Source organism: Dendrobates tinctorius, unplaced genomic scaffold, assembly GCF_039654945.1.
Source record: "Dendrobates tinctorius isolate UK_male_01 unplaced genomic scaffold, ASM3965494v1 ptg000129l, whole genome shotgun sequence".
NCBI classification, from domain to species: Eukaryota; Metazoa; Chordata; class Amphibia; order Anura; family Dendrobatidae; genus Dendrobates; species Dendrobates tinctorius.
In genome coordinates this window covers 44,617,590-44,627,382 of record NW_027361797.1, presented here as the reverse complement: position 1 = coordinate 44,627,382, position 9,793 = coordinate 44,617,590, and the positions used below count along the sequence as shown (strand labels likewise).

Below are 9,793 nucleotides of genomic sequence, written 5' to 3'. Positions count from 1 at the left end.
GCACTTCTCCTACCCTGTCTGCTCGTTACTATGTGTTTAGTGACATTGGCATTTCTCCTGCTCTGTCATTTTGGTTCCTATGTGCTCAGTGACATCGGCACTTCTCCTGCCCCATCAGCTGGTTCCTATGTGCTCAGGACATCGGCATTTCTCCTGCCCTGTCAGTTGGTTCCTATGTGCTCAGGACATCGGCATTTCTCCTGCCCTTTCAGTTGGTTCCTATGTGCTCAGGACATCGGCACTTCTCCTGCCCCATCAGTTGGTTGCTATGTGCTCATTGACATCGGCACTTCTTCCCTGCCAGCTGTTTGTTTTTGTGCTCAGTGACATCAGCACTTCTCATTCTCTGTCATCTGGTTCCTATGTGCTCAGTTACATTGGCACTTCTCCTGCCCTATTAGCTGGTTCCTGTTCACAGTGATTTTGGCAGTTTTCCTCAGTGTATAGCACAGACTCACAGGACAATTTGCTGACAGGGCAGAAAATGATAGTTAAAAAGATGTCACAAAAACCTTGAGTAAGCCCTAAAAACCCCGATGGTGGCCAATACTTCTGGAAAAACCCACAAAAGATGCATCAGGAAAAAAAAGGCCGGTGTTTTTCCATTATTAGTCCTTGATTACCTAAACATTTTATATTAACACTTTTATATACAGTATATCTATTATTTTCTTAGAGAAAGGATAGGATTAGACCAACAGATGGAAAGTCATCCATATTTTCATTTGTCCTTTAGCCATATGCCATCTCAGTGTCAGTTTTTACATCCATGTGACCTCTGTTTTAATACTACAGTTAAAGAAACGTACAAGACCAGATATACCGTAGTTTCTTATGTTAATAATTGCAATGTATCTGTAAAAAAACTAATATCCTTAGACATGAATGGGCAAGTTTCATTGAAAAATGGAAGAGAATAGTATAATCCAACCCCTGGTGCTATCCGATTCCAACACAGGTAAATTCTGCTCATCTGACCCTTGCTTCATAAATAACCACAATAATAAACAATAAAGCCAGTATAATTTCTTAATTTGTCACTTACCCAGTACACCTTCCATGGCTATCTTAATATTGTTAGGATTTAAAATGTCAGTGATAGACGACATTGTGCTGCAAGTATATAAAAAAGAAAATTTACAATTGTAAAAACTCCCAAGCACATGACTATTTTGCTTCACAGGTTGCAGTGATTATAAATGACTATGAGCATCAAAAGTTTCCAAATTTCTCATTCTGATCCGGCGTCAGTTGTTCACAATTTACGTACTTTACAGTACACCCACCTGTGTGACATTAAAGGGGTCTCCCAGGCTTCAAGTGAAAACTCTGCGCTCTTGCAAGCATGCAAATCGCATTCAGCCATGTGACCACAGACTAGTATGAGGAATATCGGGAAATAGTGACAGTGTCCACACGGCACCCTGTCTCAGTTCGGTATTTGCAGTCACATAGAGTGACTGTTAACCCCTTTAATACATTTTTGTCCAAAACACAAAAGTATTACTGTAGTGATACATTTATTACCTTACCAGAAAAATCATACATCCAAGTTTTCCAATGATAGTGGATCATTCATCTGGCGGGTCTGTCATTACTTGCCTGATAAAAGATCCTCTGGCCTCGGAAAGCTTGAAATTGTATTTTTTTCTGATTTGCCTGTAAATATTTTGCTTCTGTCTTACTTTTGCCTTTTTGACATAAAAATACATAACATCACTTAGTGCTACAGTTGAGCGAAACGGGTCGAAAAAATTCAAAAGTCGCCGACTTTTGGCAAAGTCGGGTTTCATGAAACGAAACCCGACCCTAGGATGAGGTCGGCCACGAGGTCGGCGACTTACGCGCCAAAGTCGCGTTTCAAAAGTTTGTTTTGCGCTCTTTTTCAGCCAATCAGGATCCACGGACACTGTGGGCAACGTGATGACATAGGCACGGGTCACCACCATCTTTCAGAAGGGCATGCAAGTGATTGGCTTGCTTTGGTGGGCGTCACAGGGGGTATAAAAGGGCGTGCACGCCGACCGCCATCTTACTTCTGCCGATCTTAGTATAGGGAGAGGTTGCTGCTGATTCTGTAGGGAGAGCGTTAGGCAGGGAAGAAGACAAAAAAACTGCTTCTGCTGCTAGCGATTTGGCCTGCACAACACACAAGTCACTGTGTGTGCAGTGCAAGGGGAGGCTATATTGTGGTGTATCAGTGGTGTTGGTTGTTGGGCTGCCTTCTAAGGCTTCCTGACACGCTGGCATTGCTGTTTACCCACTGCTCCGCAAACTGCTTTTTTAAAAGCAATCCAATCTCCCTTATCCTCTCGTCACTTTGGTCACAGGCAGCTGTGCCATCGAGCGTGTCACATAGCGCTCAGATATCAGTGGGCCGCACACAATCCACAAGTGTCCACTGTCCACAAGTGTACGCAGAGATTCAAAATCTCCATTATCCTCTCGTCACTTTGGTCACAGGCAGCTGTGCCATCGAGCGTGTCACATAGCGCTCAGATATCAGTGGGCCGCACACAATCCACAAGTGTCCACTGTCCACAAGTGTACGCAGAGATTCAAAATCTCCATTATCCTCTCGTCACTTTGGTCACAGGCAGCTGTGCCATTGAGCGTGTCACATAGCGCTCAGATATCAGTGGGCCGCACACAATCCACAAGTGTCCACTGTCCACAAGTGTACGCAGAGATTCAAAATCTCCATTATCCTCTCGTCACTTTGGTCACAGGCAGCTGTGCCATCGAGCGTGTCACATAGCGCTCAGATATCAGTGGGCCGCACACAATCCACAAGTGTCCACTGTCCACAAGTGTACGCAGAGATTCAAAATCTCCATTATCCTCTCGTCACTTTGGTCACAGGCAGCTGTGCCATCGAGCGTGTCACATAGCGCTCAGATATCAGTGGGCCGCACACAATCCACAAGTGTCCACTGTCCACAAGTGTACGCAGAGATTCAAAATCTCCATTATCCTCTCGTCACTTTGGTCACAGGCAGCTGTGCCATCGAGCGTGTCACATAGCGCTCAGATATCAGTGGGCCGCACACAATCCACAAGTGTCCAGTGTCCAAAAGTGTACGCAGAGATTCAAAATCTCCATTATGCTCTCGTCACTTTGGTCACAGGCAGCTGTGCCATCGAGCGTGTCACATAGCGCTCAGATATCAGTGGGCCGCACACAATCCACAAGTGTCCACTGTCCACAAGTGTGTGCAGAAATTCTAAAACTCCCCTGTCCTATAGAAACCTTGTACCTTGTTTTACATTACTATATAGTTTGTTGGATTTTGTCTACATTTCTACCAAAAATGAGGAAGGCTGGTGGAAGAGGCCGTGGAATTGGGCGGGGGTTGGCAGCTGGTAATGATGGTGTTGGTGGTGGATCTGATGGTAGTGGCAAGAGCAAAATAGGACCAAATGCAGGAGGTGCTGACCCTGCGTCATCGTCTGTCTACATAAGGCCTCGAACGCTTAGTTTTCTAGGAGTTGGCAAACCGCTTTTAAAGGCAGAGCATCAGGAAAAAGTTTTGTCTTACATTGCTGACTCAGCCTCCAGCTCTATCGCCTCCTCTTCTTCAGTTGTAAAAAGTAAAAGCACTGAGTCGTCATTGGAGGCTCATGTTCATGAACCACACCTTTCCTTGTGTCCTTCACCCCAACCAAGATTGAAGGATGACGCAGGCCATACTACTGATTACTCCATGGAGCTGTTTTCACATACCATGCCTGGATTATCAAGTGAAATGGTGAATTACCCAGGCCAAGATGAATCTGACATGGAGTGCACTGATGCACAGCCGCTGATGGATGATTCTGCTGGTACATTCACTCAGAGCACTACATTGTCCTCGCAGTGTACAGAGCCAGATTTTGACCCTGATGAGACTCAGGTGCCCCTTCCCGCACACTATACCACCATACACGGTGACACAGAGAAAGGTGCACATGACATAGAAGAGGAGGTGATGGATGACCCAGTTGTTGACCCAGATTGGCATCCATTGGGGGAAGAGGGTGCTGCTTCCAATAGCTCAGATGAGGAGCATCCACAGCAGACATCGACATCGCAGCAGCTGTTATCTGGCAGGCCCGGAGCACTCCAAAGACAGGTTCCAAACATCAAAAGAGTTGCTGGACAGCTTGTCCAGAGGGTCAAAAGATCACAGCGTGCTAGGCCGCAAAATGTCTGCCAAAGTAGGAAGAGTGCAGTGTGGCACTTTTTTGAACAAAATCCTCATGATCAGGCCAAGGTTATCTGTAAGAAGTGCGCAAAGACCTTTAGCCGGGGGAAAAATCTGAAAAATTTGAATACCAGTTGCATACTTAGACATTTAACCAGCATGCACTTGCAAGCGTGGACACAACACCAAACCTCAAGTGCCACATGTGCAACTGATCACAATGAAGGTAGTCAGCAACGCTACATTGTTTCCCCCACTGTAAGCCCACCGGTTAGCACAGCAGCAGATGTTGAGGTGTCGTTGCAAGGCCACAGCAGTCAGGGAATCCCACTGTTATATCAACGAAAGACTGATTCTAGGCCATCAGAAAGAACACCAACTCCATCACCATCATCAACCCTCTCTCAGTCCGCCCTGTCCACCGCTACTTCCACCATATGCAGCTCTCAAGTCCAGCTCACCCTCCCAGACACTATGAGTAGGTCAAGAAAGTACTCAGTCTCTCATCCGCGTACACTGGGTTTGAACGCCCACATTGCCAAACTAATCTCGTTTGAGATGATGCCCTTTCGGTTGGTGGAAAGCACAGCTTTCCGCGAACTCATGGCCTATGCAGTACCACGCTATGACCTACCCAGTCGCCACTTCTTCTCTCGCAAAGCCATCCCAGCCCTCCACCATCATGTGAAAGACCGCATTGTCCATGCACTCAAGCAGTCAGTGAGCGGAAAGGTGCACCTCACAACTGATGCATGGTCCAGTTGGCATGGCCAGGGCCGTTACGTGTCCATCACTGCGCACTGGGTTAATGTGGTGGATGCAGGGTCCACAGGGGACAGCGGTGGTGGGACAGTGCTGCCTAGCCCACGGTCTAGGAAACAGTTGGCTGTAGGCGTTCGACCCTCCTCCTCCTCCTCCTCCTCCAGAAGCGACAGCTCGTCCACAGAGCGCAGTCGTACGAGCACTCCATCTGCAGCTGCCACTGTTGCACACGATGTGTCCCCCTATCGAGCAGCTAGTGGAAAGCGTCAGCAGGCTGTGTTGCAGATGATGTGTTTGGGCGACAGACACACCGCCGAGGTGCTGGCCGAGTACTTGAAGCGACAAAGTGAGTCATGGCTGGGCAGTGTACATCTTGAGGCAGGCAAGGTAGTTAGTGATAACGGCCGTAATTTTGTGGCAGCCATAGCCCTTTCAAAACTCAGCCACATACCTTGCTTGGCTCACACCTTGAACCTGGTGGTGCAGTGCTTCCTCAAAAATTATCCGGAGTTAACAGCCCTGCTCCAGAAGGTGCGAAGACTGTGCGCGCACATCCGCCGGTCGCCTGTACACTCCGTTCGTATGCAGAAGCTGCAGCGATTGCTCCACCTTCCCAACCACCGCCTCCTTATCGACATTGCAACAAGGTGGAACTCCACCCTGCACATGGTGGAGCGGCTGTGCGAGCAGAGGCAGGCCATAATGCATTTGTGGGAGGATACACGGCCAGGCACTTTGAGAGCAGACATGGAGTTGACAGGCGTGCAGTGGTCGAAGCTGAAAGACCTTTGTAAAGTCCTTCAGTGTTTTGAGGAATGCACACGGCTGGTAAGCGCAGACGACGCCATCCTAAGCATGAGCATCCCACTTATGCGTCTGCTCATGCAAACTTTGATGCACCTTAAGGAGCAGGTGTCTGCAGCCAATGTTGATGAGGAGGAAGAGGAGGAGGGAATCCTTGATGACATTCAGCCATTGTCTGCTCAGGGACCTCTCCTGGACGAGGTGGAGGAAGAAGAGGAGGAGGAGGAGGAGGATGATGGGGATGATTACTTAGGGGAGGAGGATGCATCTCGTGGGGCAAGTGAAAATGTTGGCGTGGCAAGGTCTGGTACAGGGTTTGTGCGTGACTGGAGGGATGTGGATTTGCCAGAAAGTGCTCCTCCACCCAGCACTCGCAGTGCATCATTGACACCGGGAACATTGGCCCACATGTCAGATTATGCCTTGCGGATCCTAAAAAGGGACCCCCGCATTGCCAAAATGATGAACGATGATGACTACTGGTTGGCCAGCATCCTGGATCCACGCTATAAAGGCAAATTACAAAACATCATGCCACAGGAGAACCTTGACCTAATATTGGCTAATAAACAAGCAACTCTGGTAAATCGGTTGCTTGAGGCATTCCCAGCACACAGCAGCGGTGATGGTTCTCACACGAGCCGTACGGGCCGGGGGCAGCTTGGCAGAGGTGTTCGTGGTGCACACAGCAGAAGTGGCGTTGGAGACAGGGGTTTCATGACAATGTTGTGGACTGATTTTTCAAATACCGCTCACACAACTGGTAATACTGCATCGATGGAAAGTGACAGGAGACAGCAGTTGTCAACTATGGTTACAAACTACTTTTCCTCCCATATCGATGTTCTCCCACACAGGTCATTCCCCTTTGACTATTGGGCCACTAAACTGGACACCTGGCCTGAATTGGCCCAATATGCCTTACAGGAGCTCGCTTGCCCAGCTGCAAGTGTGCTATCGGAAAGAGTCTTCAGTGCAGCTGGATCAATCCTGACAGAAAAAAGGACCCGTCTGTCAACCCAAAATGTGGATGATCTAACCTTCATTAAAATGAACCACGCATGGGTTTCCAAGGATTTTGTCCCACCTTCCCCTGATGACACATAGGGTGACAGAAAAATGGCTTGCTTTGGTCCACCTCTTCCTGGTACTTCACCTATTTCGCCTTTTGCATCAGTTGAATGTCCAACATCAACATATGCCACTTTCTAAAACTCCCTAACTGTGCTGCCTCCCCCCCATGGCCGGGGTCACCACCTAGCGCACGACACCGTGCGAGTGTCGTTGCCCTGGACAGGTGGGTAGGCCGACTCTTGGGCGCGGGCACTGGCACAGGGTCCCTCATAGTGCAATCAAGTGTCTCTGACGGTGGTGGTGCACACCCGCCGTCAGACACACCGCTGTACTATGAGGGGCCCAGTGCCAGTACCGACGCCCACGAGTGGGCCCCCCTTGCTTGGCCAGGGCCCCAGCATTTGCAATCTTTACCTCTCCCTGCTCCTCCGTTGTGTAATCTGGGCCGTCTAATCCATACTGTGCCTGACACCGTCTGAGCCTGCCTCCTGATGTATAGACATATATTTTGAATGTGTACGCTATCCATACATGTTATCCATGGATACGGTACCCCTTCTAACCTTTGTGCAATGACGTGCAATCCATACTGGGCCTAACACCGTCTGAGCCTGCCTCATGCTGTATAGACATATATTTTGAATGTGTACGCTATCCATACATGTTATCCGGGGATACGGTACCCCTTCTAACCTTTGTGCAATGACGTGCAATCCATACTGGGCCTAACACCGTCTGAGCCTGCCTCATGCTGTATAGACATATATTTTGAATGTGTACGCTATCCATACATGTTATCCGGGGATACGGTACCCCTTCTAACCTTTGTGCAATGACGTGCAATCCATACTGGGCCTAACACCGTCTGAGCCTGCCTCATGCTGTATAGACATATATTTTGAATGTGTACGCTATCCATACATGTTATCCGTGGATACGGTACCCCTTCTAACCTTTGTGCAATGACGTGCAATCCATACTGGGCCTAACACCGTCTGAGCCTGCCTCATGCTGTATAGACATATATTTTGAATGTGTACGCTATCCATACATGTTATCCAGGGATACGGTACCCTTTCTAACCTTTGTGCAATGACGTGCAATCCATACTGGGCCTAACACCGTCTGAGCCTGCCTCATGCTGTATAGACATATATTTTGAATGTGTACGCTATCCATACATGTTATCCGGGGATACGGTACCCCTTCTAACCTTTGTGCAATGACGTGCAATCCATACTGGGCCTAACACCGTCTGAGCCTGCCTCATGCTGTATAGACATATATTTTGAATGTGTACGCTATCCATACATGTTATCCGTGGATACGGTACCCCTTCTAACCTTTGTGCAATGACGTGCAATCCATACTGGGCCTAACACCGTCTGAGCCTGCCTCATGCTGTATAGACATATATTTTGAATGTGTACGCTATCCATACATGTTATCCGGGGATACGGTACCCCTTCTAACCTTTGTGCAATGACGTGCAATCCATACTGGGCCTAACACCGTCTGAGCCTGCCTCATGCTGTATAGACATATATTTTGAATGTGTACGCTATCCATACATGTTATCCAGGGATACGGTACCCTTTCTAACCTTTGTGCAATGACGTGCAATCCATACTGGGCCTAACACCGTCTGAGCCTGCCTCATGCTGTATAGACATATATTTTGAATGTGTACGCTATCCATACATGTTATCCAGGGATACGGTACCCTTTCTAACCTTTGTGCAATCACGTGCAATCCATACTGGGCGTGAGAACGGCTGGCGAGCTGTTAAGCAAGCTACAGCACCTGTCCAGACAAGTACAGGGATTCCCTAGCGAGGAGACTTATTTGATTGTTTTCTATGTTGGGACAGCAATTTTTGGGGAGCACTATACTCTGGAGAATGATAGATGGGGCCCACCATACACTGGAACATTCCAAAGGTGGACATCAGACACTGGAGCAGCATTTACAGGGCCCATTATACACTAGAGCATTAGAAATGGGGCCCATTATGTTTGGAGCATTATTTGGGCCCATAAGACAGTGGAGCTTCATCCATGGGGACCAACATATACTGTAGCATTATGTGGAGCTCATCATATACTGTTTCAAACATTATATGGGACCAATGATTCTGTATGGAGAAACAGATGGGCCTCGTCATGAGATGTAAAAAGTGAGGTATTTTTCATTGTACTATACCGCTATTTCTCTGCCGTATCGGAGCATGATGAGTTGTGGTATGTGTTAAAGGGGTGCTCTTTCGCCCAGGGCACATGAAAACCTGCAGCCAGCCCTCCCCCCCCACAATTTTAGCCAAATAACCCCCATTTTTCAGTGCGTAACTTGTATTATGAAGTTAATTAAGGTTGACAAGCTTAAGTAAGAAGAATTGATGCTTTTGGCATTCAAATGGGCACTGTAGGTGTGTTTCCTGTCCTCCTCTCACTGCCGACTTTTATTCCCCATTGACTTACATTGGGTTTCGTGTTTCGGGACGACCCCGACTTTTCCCTATAATCGGACGATCTTGCTCGACCCGACTTTTGGAAAAGTCGGGTTTCACGAAACGAAACGCGACCCTAAAAAAGCAAAAGTCGCTCAACTCTACTTAGTGCTATCTATTTTTGCTGTACATCAGTATACTCACCTGTCACTTGTATTCTCGATGTAGTAGATATTCTGTTATACTGACGGCTCATCGCCCTCTATATACACACCACATATAGGGCGGAACACAAAACAAGTGACAAAGTTATTATCTGTTGGAGGAAGATTAATAGCCCTGATTACATCATATCTGATTACAAGTCCTTCTACAAGTAGCTTAGAAATTCAGATAAAAGGTTTCTGTGTACAAGAGTGGGAGAATGAGCTGCAGCCCCCTGAAGATCATATCATAATTATATTGTATTTTTTTATGTTGGTGCATTTCTTAACTGTTTCATATATTTTATAAGTGTACTGT

At 47.5% G+C, this 9,793-nt stretch overlaps 1 long non-coding RNA gene across 1 annotated transcript; it reads right to left on the bottom strand.

Moving 5' to 3' along the window:
* Positions 1 to 1,046: 1,046 nt before the first annotated feature.
* LOC141047888 (uncharacterized) lies at positions 1,047 to 9,502 on the bottom strand. Its single transcript, XR_012219925.1, has 3 exons — positions 9,476 to 9,502; positions 1,603 to 1,659; positions 1,047 to 1,113 (listed from the first exon to the last, which is right to left on the bottom strand). It is a non-coding gene; the product is annotated as an uncharacterized lncRNA (long non-coding RNA).
* Between the last annotated feature and the right edge of the window lie 291 nt (positions 9,503 to 9,793).